This window comes from Cajanus cajan, chromosome 3 (genome assembly GCF_000230855.2).
Source record: "Cajanus cajan strain Asha chromosome 3, NIPB_CcT2T_4, whole genome shotgun sequence".
Taxonomy (NCBI): domain Eukaryota; kingdom Viridiplantae; phylum Streptophyta; class Magnoliopsida; order Fabales; family Fabaceae; genus Cajanus; species Cajanus cajan.
The window spans coordinates 52,677,067-52,692,642 of NC_138519.1; the positions used below are offsets into that span (position 1 = coordinate 52,677,067).

The 15,576-nt window shown below is 40.6% G+C and overlaps 1 non-coding gene across 2 annotated transcripts; it reads right to left on the minus strand.

The window, feature by feature from the left end:
* Positions 1-10,937: 10,937 nt before the first annotated feature.
* Positions 10,938-14,855, minus strand: LOC109793541 (uncharacterized). 2 transcript variants are annotated; one of them, XR_014432477.1, is made up of 5 exons: positions 14,288-14,853; positions 13,944-14,188; positions 13,561-13,661; positions 12,603-12,668; positions 10,938-11,209 (listed from the first exon to the last, which is right to left on the minus strand). It is a non-coding gene; the product is annotated as an uncharacterized LOC109793541 (transcript). The 2 variants fall into 2 exon arrangements; XR_014432476.1 differs by having other exon boundaries at positions 13,561-14,188; positions 14,288-14,855.
* Positions 14,856-15,576: the final 721 nt, after the last annotated feature.

Here is a 15,576-nt window from a genome sequence, read left to right on the forward strand (position 1 = left end):
CTATACTCCTCAACACTCATATTATTTTGTTGGAGTCTTTGGAGCTTATCCATAAGCTCCCTACTATAATAAGAAGGAATGTGCCTTCTTCTCATAGCACTCCTCAATTCATTCCAATAAGTGATGGGAGGATCATTGTGAAGTCTTCTCTCTCTTTCCAAGGATGTCCACCAATACATGGCTTGTCCTTGAAAAGCTAGGGTGGCTAGAGGAACTCTTCTTTCCTCACCTACTTGATGACAAGTGAAGATTTGCTCCACTTTCATCTCCCAATCTAAGTAGGTGTCCACATTTTCTTTTCCATGAAAGTAAGGGAGATCAACCCTTGATTCCCTCACTTTGTGTCCTTTAATGACTCTCCTAGGTGTAGGTTGGTAGTATGCATCCATATTCAAGCTACCATCATTTTCTTGACTTTGAGAATCATTGGAACTCTTGGTTGAGCTCCCTGAAGAATTTTTTTGACTTTTGTTTTTATGTAATTTTTTTAAAAGTTTTGCTTCTTGTTGTTTAATCTTTTGAATCTCTTCTTCTAAAGCAAGAAGTTGTACTTCTCTTTCAATCTTTTCTTTTTGTTTTTGAAGTACTTCTTCATGCTTCCAAAGTTTTAGTGCTTCAACCTCCTTGACAATTTTTCTAAAACTTTTAGGAGTATCAAAGTCACTACTACTTGGAGAATGATGACTCATGATTAAACAATAAGAATTTGTATGCTATGCAAAAAGGTATAAAATGTTTTTGGGATTTTCTAGGAATGAAAATAGCACTTGGAAGTCTAAGTGTACAAGTTGCACTATCAAGGGAGGTAAGCTACAAAGAGCCACTTAATAACCAAGCCTTTTCAAGTGGAAATCACTAAACTCCTTTGTGGTACTTTCAATTCCCCAAAACTTTTCACAAAAATTTTGTATGCTTTTCACAATTTGTTTGTTTTTGAAACTAAACTAAACGTGAGCAATTAAATCTACACAATTCTAGACGTAATAAGGCAGAAAAGTAAACAAAATTAAAGTTCAAACACTTGAAGGAAGCAAGGATAATCAACTAGTTGGTTTGCCCTAGGTGGAAGCTTGAAACATATGAAATTTTCAAGCCACTTCCACTAGTACTACACGTGAGAATGCTAACAAGGAGTTAGATATACCTGACCAGCTTCTTAATACTCCCTCCTGTAGACCCCTAAAATTGTCCGGGTCGGAAATAAAGCTTGAAGACTCTCGAAGACCAAAGGAAAGTCAGCCGGAAGGACTCCTGGAAGACCCTGGAAGACCCTAGGATGACAATCTGTAGGTTTAGAGGTCTTAGAGTAGCAAAAAATAAGAAAGTGGAGGGAATGAAGCCCAATACGGCCTCCCAGAAGTTCAATACGGCCGTATTGAAGTTTCTGAACTTCAATACGGCTGCATTGAACTCAATGCGGCTGCACTGAACTTCAATACGGCCGTATTGAGGTTTTTGAACTCAATACGGCTGCACTGAACTTCAATACGGCCGTATTGAGGTTTTTGAACTTCAATACGGCCGTATTGAATTCAATACGGCCGTATTGTAGTTCAAAACTTCAATACGGACCGTATTGACCCTCATAAACCGTATTGAGCCTCATCCCTATAAATATGACGTCAATGGGACGTCATTTCACACTTTCACACTGAGTTTTAACCCTCTTCTTGAGTATTCTGGGTTTTTTTGAGCAGTGCTCTGCCTAGAAATCACTCGGAGAGTTGATCCGACAAAGTTCTCGAGTTCTGAGCTTTTTGCTTAAGTCTCGAACCTAGTCGAAGGGAAATCCTCCGGATTTCCATAGTTAAAATTTTCTAGGAGGGAGCGAGCGGGCTTGTAGAGCGAGGGAACGCCAAAAAGCTTCCCAGTTTTACTTGAATATAAAAGCACGCTTCAAAGGTTTCTTCTTAAGTCCTTCCTTTTACTGCTTTCTGTGTGTATATTTAACTGTCATCATGTAGATAGTTAAGTTATAATTGTTTAAAATAAATAGGGGTAATTTAGTAATTTTGCACTATTATTTTTAAATAATCTGTCATAGGGAACCCGAAAGGGGCGCTGTGGGGTGCTAACACCTTCCCCACGCGTAACCGACTCCCTTACCCGACTCTGGTTGTAATGGCCGAAGTCGATTTTTGAATCGATTGCCTTAAACTTCTTTTTCCAATGTTTTGAGTAAAACATTGGTGGCGACTCCATGAACCCTTCCTTTTTATGAAAACCGCTAATCCATGGAGGGTCCCGCTTGGGATTAACATGGATTGGTGAGCCTTTTAATAAAATTGCTCGTTTGACGAGGTCTCAGTTTGAGAATAAGTCATTCTAGCAATCCATATTTTTAAACAAATAAAAGAGTCCAACCATCCTTCGCGAATGCCGAAAGCCCGTTTCGGGCCGGTGGCGACAGATGGCGACTCCACTGGGGAAGCTTCGAGAGTCAGTCCCATTTAGTGACAGATTATTTTTAACAAATAATAGTTAAAAATTACTTCATTACCTCTTGCTTGTATGATAACATGTTTATCTATTTGCCTTTAATAACTGTTGTATGTTTAAATTCTCGCAATTGTTTGAAATATAAATTGCACACAAACCTTTGCACACAACAGTTCCCTCTTTACCCGGGGGCATGAGTGGTAAGCCATAGGGAGTGGATGTTAGTACGGCCGGTTGTCGAATGGGTCTATAGGTGCCCGTAGACCGTTGTCGGAAAGCATCACTCAAGGTGATAACCATGAACTCGAGTTCGACAGTGCGTTGGAGCTTTCCATCGGCTTACGACGAGAGGAATTGGGTCCCTATAATGGGGGCACCTTGGGGGCCTCAGACCGGTGAGAACAGTTAGAACCACCTTGAATATGCACCTTTCTGCAGGAAACCCCTACCTCGTGATTCGCTCGTGACTGTTCGTGGATGAGTGAATTGTTTGTGTAAATGCTTATGTGCAATTGTTTGTGCATTAATAAATAACCTCGTGATAAGGTCTAAAGAATAATCCCCATGCATGAAAATGTCATGACATGAGAGGAAAAACCAATGTGCGAAAATATAATAAAAGTAAGGAGCATAGGCATCATTATCAATAATACCTCATGCATCCTCATCAATTATTCATTTTAGGATCACCAATACCCTCTCGATGTGAGTAAAAGGGACCCATGACTATTGAGATTCTCCGTTGGGGAGAGATCATAGGCTAGGGAGGGTGATAAACCTTCATCTTAAAATGGCAGCGCCTTAAAGATGGAGTCTTATCAAGCTCACATCGAGAGCGTATTCATACCATGAATAAACTAATTAGAATAAAACATTCATTTTAGAAAGTGGCTGGTCATCTCTCTGTCCTCACACGCGCGCAGAAAATCAAGAAGATGGAAGCGCTGGAGGACCAAAATAAGAAGCTTACAGCCGAGCTCTCACAGCTCAAAGAACAAATGGCGCAAATGATGGAACTCATGCGTCGCCATAATGTACATGGGTCTCACCACAGTGACCATGAGTCCCATCATCATGAGGAGGAGGAACATGAGGAAGAACCTCCACGAGCTGTACCCCTTGGGGCGGGGATCATGATTAAAGAGCCCGAGGTTTCAAAGGAACAATTCCATGCTCTTGAGGATCGGCTAAGGGTTATGGAGGGGCATGATTTTGACATCAAAGATGCCGCCGACATGTGCTTGGTGAGGGACATCCAATTCCCTCCCAAATTTAAAGTGCCAGATTTCCCAAAATATGTGGGATCGACTTGCCCTAAGAGTCATCTCACCATGTACTGCCGAAAGATGGCTGCATATGCCACAAACGAAAAGCTCTTGATCCACTGCTTCCAAGAGAGCTTGGCTGATACCGCGCTCAACTGGTATATGCAGCTAGATGGAAATCTAGTACACACATGGAGGCAGTTGGCCGACGCCTTTCTCAAGCGCTACAAATACAACATCGACCTAACACCCGATAGGTCAGATCTTCAAGCCTTGAGTAAAAAGAATGATGAATCTTTCAAGGCGTACGCCCAACGATGGAGGGAGTTGGCGGCACAGATAGAGCCCCCGCTGTCGGATAAGGAGACGGTGTCCTTATTCATCAACTCGTTGACTGGTCCCTATTACGATAAAATGATAGGGAACACAACGACACTCTTCTCGGACATCATCACCATTGGGGAGAGAGTGGAACAAGGACTCAAAAGTGGGAAGCTGGCTAAGCCTTCCCAATCATATGAAGCTAAGAAGACCTTCGGGAAGAAGAAAGAGGGAGGAGTCAATGCTATAATCATACCCTCGGCTACTTTCACTTCGAAGTCGGGAAGATCGCAATTCACCCCTGTGAAGAAGTTTGATAAACTTCCGACCACTTATAGCGATCTCCTGCCGAAGCTAGTAGAAGCCAAACTTCTAGCTCATGTTCCACCAAGGAAGATCGACCCACCTTACCCCGATTGGTACAAGCCACAAGACAAATGTTTATACCATTCGGGGGCACCAGGGCATTCAACAGAGAAATGCCTAGCTCTCAAATACAAGGTCCAAAACCTTATTGATGCCGGGTGGGTCACCTTCGATTTGACAGCGCCCGACGTGAGCAAGAATCCTCTGCCAAAGCAGGAGTAGAGAGAAGAACAAGCCACGATAGGGCCCCTTCATTTTTCTCTTTTAGGGACTCATGATCAGTACCCGAGATCATGAGAACCTTTTCATGTAAATAAGGGTTTTTCTACAGTTTTAATACATATCAATAAAGAGGCATTTTTACTCTCTTTTTTGTTCTTTTCTCTCTTTCCTCATTAACATTAATAATTCTAAACCTAAACAGAACCAATAAAATAATTATGTCTGTAATTGTTCGCTCTGACCGGGATCCGAAAAGTTGAGGATAAATGGGTTGAGTTGGACAGTGATGAGGAGACCATTTCTCCGGATCTGCAAAGATTGCTAGATCAAGAAGCTCGTCAAGAGAAATTGGAGACCGTGAATTTGGGGCAGGGCCGAGAGATAAAAGAGGTCAATATTGGGACCCATATCAGTGATGAAATAAGGACACATGTTTCCGCTATGATTATAATAAAATCATTCTTCATTGCTTCTTTTCTTGCTTATAATAAAATTCTAAACCACATTATTTTTAACCCTGTTTGAATAAACATGAATGAGGTTAAAATCATCTTAATAATAATAAACCCGCATCATTCTTTATGTGGAAGTGTGTGTGACAACTTGGAGCACCTTCCCTTGGCCTCGACAAGTGCCATCATGGATAAAAATAAATCCTTTAAAATAAAAGAAGCTCGGCAGAAAACTCAAAAAGGGGACTGCGCAAAAATAAGAGCAAAAGACCCGCTAGGAATCCCACGAAAGGGTGACCTAGGCAAAAGTTAGGGTTACAAAAATAAACAAAAACAAAGGTCCGCTAAAACGCCACAAAAGGGTGTTTTAGGCAAAAATAAGGACAATCAAAAAAACAAAAATAAATCCATGATGGTACCATGAACCGAATTCAAAAAGAAAGGTTCAAAGGAAGCTATCCAAGTTGTCAATCACAACACGACTTTTTAACTTCATAAGTGTTTAATCAAACAAGCCTAAACACATAAGCCTACCTTGGCCATCCATTCTTACAAAAACCATTTTTGAAAAATAAATCCCCTCTAAAACACAAACTTCAGAACAAAAAATATCTTTCCTTTCTTTTCTCTCTTGTCCCAAATGATTTTAGAATAATCTAGTGGAAGCACGGAGAAATAAATCATCACTGATAATGGATCTAATCTGAACAACAAAATGGTGGAAGAACTGTGCCAAGAATTCAAGATCCAACACCATAACTCTTCCCCATATCGGCCAAAGATGAATGGGGCAGTCGAGGCAACCAATAAGAGCATCAAGAAAATAGTGCAAAAGATGGTTGTCTCATTTAAGGACTGGCACGAGATGTTACCCTTCGCTTTCCATGGTTATAGGACTTCTGTACGCACATCTACAAGAGCTACTCCATTCTCCCTCGTCTATGGGATGGAGGCAGTGCTACCCGTCGAAGTCGAAATACCTTCCCTAAGGGTAATCATGGAAGCAAAACTTTCCGAAGCAGAATGGGTTCAAGGCCGATACGACCAATTGAACCTCATTGAAGAGAAACGGCTGAACGCCATATGCCATGGTCAAGCCTATCAAAGGAAGATCAAAAAGGCTTTTGACAAGAAAGTCCACCCTCGAGTCTACCATGAGGGAGAGTTGGTAATGAAGAAATTGCTACCAACTCAAAAAGACAAAATCGGAAAGTGTGCCCCAAATCACGGAGGACCATACGTAGTAAAACGAGCCTTCTCAAGAGGAGCACTGATCCTCACAGACATGGATGGAAAAGAACTTCGATACCCAGTCAAAGCTGACGTGGTAAAGAAGTATTATGCTTGAAGACGTTGCTTGCATAGGCCCGCTAGGATGAAAACCCAAAAAGGGCGTCCTAGGCAAAAGTTAGGGCAAAATAAAAAGCCCGCCAGTACAAGGGTACTAGGCAAAACAAAGGCGAATTTATCCCCGCTAGGATATGTCTTAGGCAAAAATTAGGGGCAAAAGAATAAGATACAAAAACAAAGCAAGCAACGGTCACTTGAATCGAAAACCGAAAGGCGGTTCAAGTGATTATCTTCTAGAAGCAAGCGTCTTGCAGCATCTACGCTCCTGGCTCAGGCATCTCACCTGAAGCAACTAGGGGAATGTAAAGAGCAACAATTACAGATATAATTGTTAAGCCCAATGTATATAGCCTACCCTGGCCAGCCATTCTTCAGAAAAACCTTCTGTATATCTTTCTGTAAAAACACTTGTGAATATCAATAAAATATCTATTCATTTTCTCTTCTCTCTTAACCATGTGATTATGCCTCTAAAATTGGTATTTCTAAAAAATTGTATGAAATTCCTTAATAATCGGTCAATAAAGAAAATTGGAGGGGTTCCTATAAAATCCATAATCTCCTGCATAAAAGGCTCACAAAAATATTCCCTCACGTCGATGACAGAAATTCCTCCAAGAAAAGGAGGATAGGGAGAGCCATTCATTTTTCTAAAAACATTAAATAATAAAACTTGCATTTGTGCATCACACACATTAGTTGCACATTCAAAGACCTTATCATGAGGCAATTGCATAAAATAGAAAAATAGAAAATTGCTTGTGTATGACAGCAGTCAACAAAAGCCGAAAACGAAAAAAGGCAAGGATACAAACAATACTCCTCAGTTTGTACAGAATAATTGAGCCTGGAGAGGCTTGCTGAAAAAATACTTCCTCAGAATAATTAAGCCTGGAGAGGCTTGCAGAAACAATACTCTCTCACCATACAGAATAACCGAGCCTGGAGAGGCTTGCCGAAATAATACTCTCTCAGAAATAACTGAGCCTGGAGAGGCTCGCCGAAATAATACTCTCACAGAATAATTGAGCCTGGAGAGGCTCGCCGAAATAATACTCTCTCAGAATAACTGAGCCTGAAGAGGCTTGCCAAAATAATACTCCTCAGAGACATTTCTGTACAGAAAAAGCCAAAACCAACAAAAGAGGCAAAAATACAGAAAAAGCCAAAATCAACAAAAAATACAGAAAAAGCCGAAATCAACAAAAAAGGCAAAAACACAGAAAAAGCCAAAATCAACAAAAAAGGCAAAAAAATACAGAAAAAGCCAAAAACGACAAAAAAGGCAAAAGATTTAGAAAATCAATCGCCTCCCACAGAATAATTAAGCCTGGAGAGGCTTGCCGAAATAATACTCTCCAAAAGACGTCTCAACTCGCATTCTCGGGCTGAACAAAAAACAATACTCCCACAGAATAACTGAGCCTGGAGAGGCTCGCCGAAATAATACTCTCTCAGAATAATTGAGCCTGGAGAGGCTCGCCGAAATAATACTCCCCAGAGATATCTCAGCTTCCACTCACGGGCCAAATTCCCCAGTGAAAGCTATCAAAGCGAGATCAGCAAAATTCCCCAACGGAAGCATGATCCAAACAAAATATCCAAGTCAAAGGACTTAGACTTCCTCAGTGGAAGATAGCTTTCCAACTCAAACGAAGAGTGAAACTAAGCCTGAAGAGGCTTTCTAAATAATACTTTGGGATACATAAGATCCCCAAATCCCCAGCCGCCTACTCAAGAGGCATTCCTACAAAAAGGAAAAAAAATCAAAAGATCAATAATCATTCCCCAAGTGGAATCCGGCTCTTGGCCAAACATCAAGCATCAAGATGATCTGCCTAACAGAAGAGGCTAATCAAAATCAACATCCAGAATCCCCAGCGGATAACAGCCTACACAGAGGCAGCAAAAATCAGAAAATCCAAAAGAGATACCCGAATAAGGATAACCGGGATACTCCACCAACGTCGAAAGGACGTCAGCCAATCATAAGGCATCGCTCACATCAGAAAGAGCATCTTTGTGTCTGCACCCTAAGGAATCAGAAATTCCCCAATGGGTACCAACTACGCAATGGAAAGTTGGGACACAGGAACCTATGAGTAACTGCACATCCCCTAGACGGATCCCTGCGTTATCTAGCCCTCAGCGGCATCAAAATAAAAAAAACCGTCGAAGCAGCATCGTGGACTGTGGAGACAAAATCAATGACAAAATCCCCAGCGGATAATAGCCTACACAGAGGCAACAAAACCAGAAAAACAAAGAGTCGCCCGAATAAGGATAACCGGGATACTCCACCACCGTCAAAAGGACGTCAGCCAACCATAAGGCACCGCTCATCTCAGAAAGAGCATCTTTGTGTCTACACTCCAAGGAAACAGAAATTCCTCAATGGGCACCAATTACGCAATGCAAAATTGGGACACAAGAACCTATGAGTAACTGCACATCCCCTAGACGGATCCCTGCGTTATCCAGCCCTCAACGGCACCAAAATCAAAAACAACCGTCGAAGCAGCATCGTGGACTGTGGAGACAAAACTATCACAAATCCCTGGAGAGGGCATACTCAGCTACCCAGATGACCAGAGCACCGAGGTATGCACAAGCCTGGAGAGGCAATACTCAGCTACCCAGATGTCCAGAGCACCGAGGTATGCACAAGCCTGGAGAGGCAATACTCAGCTACCCAGATGTCCAGAGCACCGAGGTATGCACAACCCTGGAGAGGGCAAACTCACGCTACCAAAATGATCAGAAGCACGGAGGTACGCAGACCCTGGGGAGGGCAAACCGCAGACCCTGGAGAGGGCAAACTCACGCTACCAAAGTGTTCAGAAGCACGGAGGTATGCAGCTTCCAGCTCGGGCGGCGAGCGAAGCAAAGCCTGGAGAGGCGGTACTCATAACTTCCAGCTCGGGCGTCGAGTGAAGTTGAGCCTGGAGAGGCGGTACTCACAGCTTCCAGCTTGGGCGGAAAGCGAAGCTAACCCTGGAGAGGGCAAACTCAACTGCCTAGGATGTCAGAAGCACCGAAGCAGAGCCTGGAGAGGCGGTACTCACAGCTTCCAGCTTGGGCGGCAAGCGAAGCTAAGCCTGGAGAGGCGGTACTCACAACTTCCAGCTCGGACGTCGAGTGAAGTTGAGCCTGGAGAGGCAGTACTCACGCTACCAGAGTGTTCAGAAGCACGGAGGTATGCAGCTTCCGGCTCGGGCGACGAGCGAAGCAAAACCTGGAGAGGCTACTCAACAATTTTCCATCGGAAGACGCTACAAGTCAGAAGGTTGGCACATCACCCGGACAATTGGGTCAACTCCTTTACTTGTCAGCCGGTACACCAAAAGGTCGTCCGACTAAGTAAAGGGGGGGCAGCTGTAGACCCCTAAAATTGTCCGGGTCGGAAATAAAGCTTGAAGACTCTCGAAGACCAAAGGAAAGTCAGCCGGAAGGACTCCTGGAAGACCCTGGAAGACCCTAGGATGACAATCTGTAGGTTTAGAGGTCTTAGAGTAGCAAAAAATAAGAAAGTGGAGGGAATGAAGCCCAATACGGCCTCCCAGAAGTTCAATACGGCCGTATTGAAGTTTCTGAACTTCAATACGGCTGCATTGAACTCAATGCGGCTGCACTGAACTTCAATACGGCCGTATTGAGGTTTTTGAACTCAATACGGCTGCACTGAACTTCAATACGGCCGTATTGAGGTTTTTGAACTTCAATACGGCCGTATTGAATTCAATACGGCCGTATTGTAGTTCAAAACTTCAATACGGACCGTATTGACCCTCATAAACCGTATTGAGCCTCATCCCTATAAATATGACGTCAATGGGACGTCATTTCACACTTTCACACTGAGTTTTAACCCTCTTCTTGAGTATTCTGGTTTTTTTTGAGCAGTGCTCTGCCTAGAAATCACTCGGAGAGTTGATCCGACAAAGTTCTCGAGTTCTGAGCTTTTTGCTTAAGTCTCGAACGTAGTCGAAGGGAAATCCTCCGGATTTCCATAGTTAAAATTTTCTAGGAGGGAGCGAGCGGGCTTGTAGAGCGAGGGAACGCCAAAAAGCTTCCGAGTTTTACTTGAATATAAAAGCACGCTTCAAAGGTTTCTTCTTAAGTCCTTCCTTTTACTGCTTTCTGTGTGTATATTTAACTGTCATCATGTAGATAGTTAAGTTATAATTGTTTAAAATAAATAGGGATAATTTAGTAATTTTGCACTATTATTTTTAAATAATCTGTCATAGGGAACCCGAAAGGGGCGCTGTGGGGTGCTAACACCTTCCCCACGCGTAACCGACTCCCTTACCCGACTCTGGTTGTAATGGCCGAAGTCGATTTTTGAATCGATTGCCTTAAACTTCTTTTTCCAATGTTTTGAGTAAAACATTGGTGGCGACTCCATGAACCCTTCCTTTTTATGAAAACCGCTAATCCATGGAGGGTCCCGCTTGGGATTAACATGGATTGGTGAGCCTTTTAATAAAATTGCTCGTTTGACGAGGTCTCAGTTTGAGAATAAGTCATTCTAGCAATCCATATTTTTAAACAAATAAAAGAGTCCAACCATCCTTCGCGAATGCCGAAAGCCCGTTTCGGGCCGGTGGCGACACCTCCAAGCTTTACAAATTGATTTTAAAATACAAGAGAGATTGCAAAATTTAAACTAGCCTAGAAAGCAACAAATGGCGGTTTTGGTTTCCAATTAGTGACGGATTTGTTGTTCAAAAACCTAACACTTATTCAAGTGTTTAATCCGCCACTAATCCTTCAAATATGATGCTCCTGGACCTGCAAAAGAAACACAACAAAGAGGTTAATGGTGGCTGGCTCACAAGGTGAAAGGAATGGTCACTCAAGTGAAGGAAGTTTAGGAAAAGCTAGGTCACTAAATTAGGTCAAATTTTTGTAGTCTTAGTGTCCAAACTTTTCCTACTCTTTGTTGAGCAATGCTTGATCCTTGAGCAAGGATTTGAGGCCACTTCCAGCACAGGGAATTTAATGAAAGAAAACTAGACAACCATTAAAGCTCAATTTGGAAAGCTTATACCAAAAGTAAAGAGTAATAAGTGTATATGACAAGACACAAAGAGGTTCAATAAGTAAAACTGAAAATTAAGACTCCAAATAAAAGCTAGCACTCAGTTAGGAATGTTCCTAGATAGGTACTAGAGTTGATGAACAAACCAAAAAAAAATTGAAAGCAATTGGATAAGTATAGAACAATTAGTAGTCAAAACAAAAACAAGGAATCAAGTGAATTTTATCCAAGAACACCTCACGACTTTTTCAATTTAAATTGTCTTATATTTTTTTTTTAATTCTTTCTTTTTCCAGTCTCAAATTAAGACTCCAGAGAAGGTGTTTGCCTTTTGTTTCAAATTTTTCTATGATTCCAAGCTATAGAAACCGAGACTACAAAAATTAGGTCAAAATCCAAGTGAAAATCACTACTACAAGATGCATATTTTACATCGGTTCTCTAAAGTCATCTACATCGGTTCTAAAACCGATGTAGAATAGAGCGACGTAAAAAATGTATACTTTTTTACATCGGTTCTGAAAAACCGATGTAGATTTAAGCATAAATCTACATCGGTTCTCCAGAGAACCGATGTAGATTTATGCTTAAATCTACATCGGTTCTCTTTAGAACCGATGTAGATTGCATTTTAAAATAATAAAAAAATATCATGCTTATTTTGTGCAAATTTTCCTTAATCTTTCCAATATATATAATTCTCAGCCAGGATTTTACAGCTACCACACAAGTATAACCAATCAAATAAACCAAATATACACAAGTATAAATACAATAAATAAGGAATTTCCAATATATTCTTCCTCTGAAAGCATGAAACTATATTGAAGATTTAACCATTTAGATGTTTGATAATATGTAATGATATATGTGAGAAAACCCATGTGCATCAAAAGTGGACAATACTGACACGAAAAATTCTAATTGCACCACTATATATCTATTAGTTATGCCTAGCAATTACCAAAATTAAATAAACTCCTAAGAAATTTGAAGCAAAGACGCAGTCTCCAGTTTGACTGGAATTGGGTTCAATAAATTTCGTGTTTCGCATATTGCATATGCCTAAGCATTGTAACTTTTGATTTTTGGGGATAGTTAGACAGAGCATATTAGGATTTAATTTATATGATTTAAGCTAACCTCAAGTTATGGATCTCTTCATTATGGGGTTCCATCACTTCTACACTTCAACTTCCACCCCTGGTTCTGCTAGCAAAAAGAATAACCACATGAAAAATAGAATCCAATAGCCTTTTCAAGATCTCTAAAGAAAGAATCTAAATTCAATGCTAAACGAAGGTAGAACAAGTCATTCATCAAATGGGCATTTTCATTCCTGAGAGTGGAGTCCTGGATAACATTTTGCATCAATGTAAAGTGTGAAAATTTGGCACGGTTGAACTTGAACAAGAAGGATATGCTATTTATCAAACACCTTAAATTCAAAACAATTTCACCATCCTCTTTTTCCTTTTCTTTTTGAACATGATTGAACAACAATATCAAATTCAAACCATATTGATAAACCATACATCAAAATAGGAATTTTTTGTCAACTTTCACAAGAGTTCTGCACGCCTACATCCCAACAAAGATAACATGAAGAGTTAAAATTAAACACCAACCATTGGTCAAAATGAAAACTACTGAGATGACTTAGAGCTACTAACAACTTAGCATATTATTTCCAATATAATGAAACAAATTATGGATGAAAATCACAACATGCAGAAGATACATTTGTACAGGTAGATCAGATTGAAATGACACAGCCATAATACAATTAAGTTCACAATCACATGCCCACTTACAAATGAAGGACAGATTGATAATCATTAAACAAAGTTCACTCACAGCAATGAAGATAAGTAGAAGAAACTGGTTGGTACTTTAATTGACAACAATGGTTCTGTGCTTTAATTGAAAAATAAACAATGGTTCCATGCTTTAATTGACAAATAAATAATGGCAAAAATTAATAAATAAATTAAACTTTCAGCATAAAAGATTTATCTATTAGTTTCGAAAAATTTATCAACACATACCCTCGGACGTATATTCAGAAACATATGTCACTTAAAAACATTGAAACTAGTACCTGTTTGTCAGCAGAACTAATGCACTCTGGGTTATTATCAGAATTAGATTGTCTACGAGGACAAATAATGTCCATCCCATGACTACCAGCATAATAGAGCTCTGTTACTCCAACAAATTCACAATAAGCACACCCTTAGTGACTTCATGAAACACGAAAAGTGGATAATAGTAAAAATGGAATGGTCCATTTAACAGGTGTACTTCACACCCATCACCATTGCCATTGAATTCAGAACAGTATACCAACAGTAAATACTAAAAATCATAATTAGAAATACAACATGATAGAAATAATGTGTACAAAAAAATGCTCAAGGTAATATTGAAAGTTAAAAAAATAAAAAAAATAAATACAATGTCTAGAATATCTGCACAACTCACAGTCTCAGGCTCGCAGAAATTCTACATGCATATTCAACGAAATACGGTTCACATGAGCAAAGGGCTCAGTGTCAGCTTTAGGCGCTGGTTTGGAAGCCTGTGGCATTCCAAAAACATTCCAAAATCTCAGCGTCTCATCCCCTGCTTCCAAGGGCAATACTGAGCACATTTCTGCTTCCCCAGTCCAACAAGTTCAAGTAAAAGTCATCTAGTATATCAAGAGCATCCAAAGTCCTCTCAGAACTCTAACAACCATTTCCACAAACAATAAGAACACAATTTCAACTTTCATAGCATCTGACAAATAAACACATAATTTCGAATTCCAAATTTAATTAACATACCTAAGGAATGTAACGCCTGGGCTTAGAGGATTTGGAAGGAGGAGGAGGCGAAAGGATGAAGTTGGGAATGAGTTCAACCGGAGTCAGGGGTTTGTTCTTGAAGGCCAAGATTCGAGTTCTGTTCATGTTGAAAGCCTCAGCGAGTTGCTTCAAGTAGAGTTCTCGCGACGGTGACGTCACCTCGGGGTTCTCTTTCTCCTTTCCCTTCTTGTTACCCTTCGTCAGCATGTAGTGAGCGTAATCGAAGTCCATCGCAGACCTATTAGGGATGAACCTGTCCTCGAACGGTGATGTCGGCGGTGGCGGTGTCAGGGGCGAGGCCGGAGGAAAGCATGAGGTTTAGGGTTTGGTGGATGGGGGAGAGGGATTGGGAGTGGGATTGGTGGGAGAGGAGGATGTGGAAGGTGGAGCGGTCAGGGGAGAAGGAGGGGAGGGTTTGGGTGATGTGGCGGAGGAAGGCGAGGGAGTCGGAGGGGGAGGTGGCGATGGAATCGAAGAGGAAGAGGGATTGGGGATTTGAAGAGAGGGAGAGGGGGTTGCTGATGAGCCAAACAAAAAAATTAAGGTCTCATTTCTACATCGGTTTTGCTTAAAACCGATGTAGAACAACTCCTGGATTTCATTTTTACATCGATTATAAGAAAAACCGATGTAAATATGTTTCTATTTTCTATTTATTTACAAGTTTGCCACCGCATTTTGTGATTTACATCGGTTCTACTATAACCGATGTAAATATGGCGATGTTAAATAGTGTTTTTGTAGTAGTGAATGAGAAACTAGTGCACTAGTCTTTAGGTTTTGAGTTTGGATTCCTTTTGAACTCTTTTCTTTTGATCTTTAGGTCTTTAGGCTCTGTTTTAAACTCTATTTTCCAGCCTCTTAACTCACTTTTTTTTTTTAAATTTGAATCCACAAAATTAGTGCACTAGAAGTAGGATTACACTTGAAAATTTGAGTCAAAATTTTTTTTATAAGATTTTCAATGAAAAGTGATTTGAAAACTTAAGAACACAATGGAAACCTAACTCTAAAGAAACTTGCTAGGACTAATAGCAAATTATGAACACAATAAGGTAAAAGAAAAAGCACATATAGGTAGGCACAATAGAAAGCAAACCGAAAGCAACAATGATGAATAATGCACTCAAAACAAAATTAGGTCAACATGCTATTCAAGGAATTTTGTGACATGGAAGGACTACACACAAACTCTAAGACAAAACAAGATTAAAAACCAAAATCTAATGCATATGCATGAGGTCCAATCACAGACACATACAAGAATG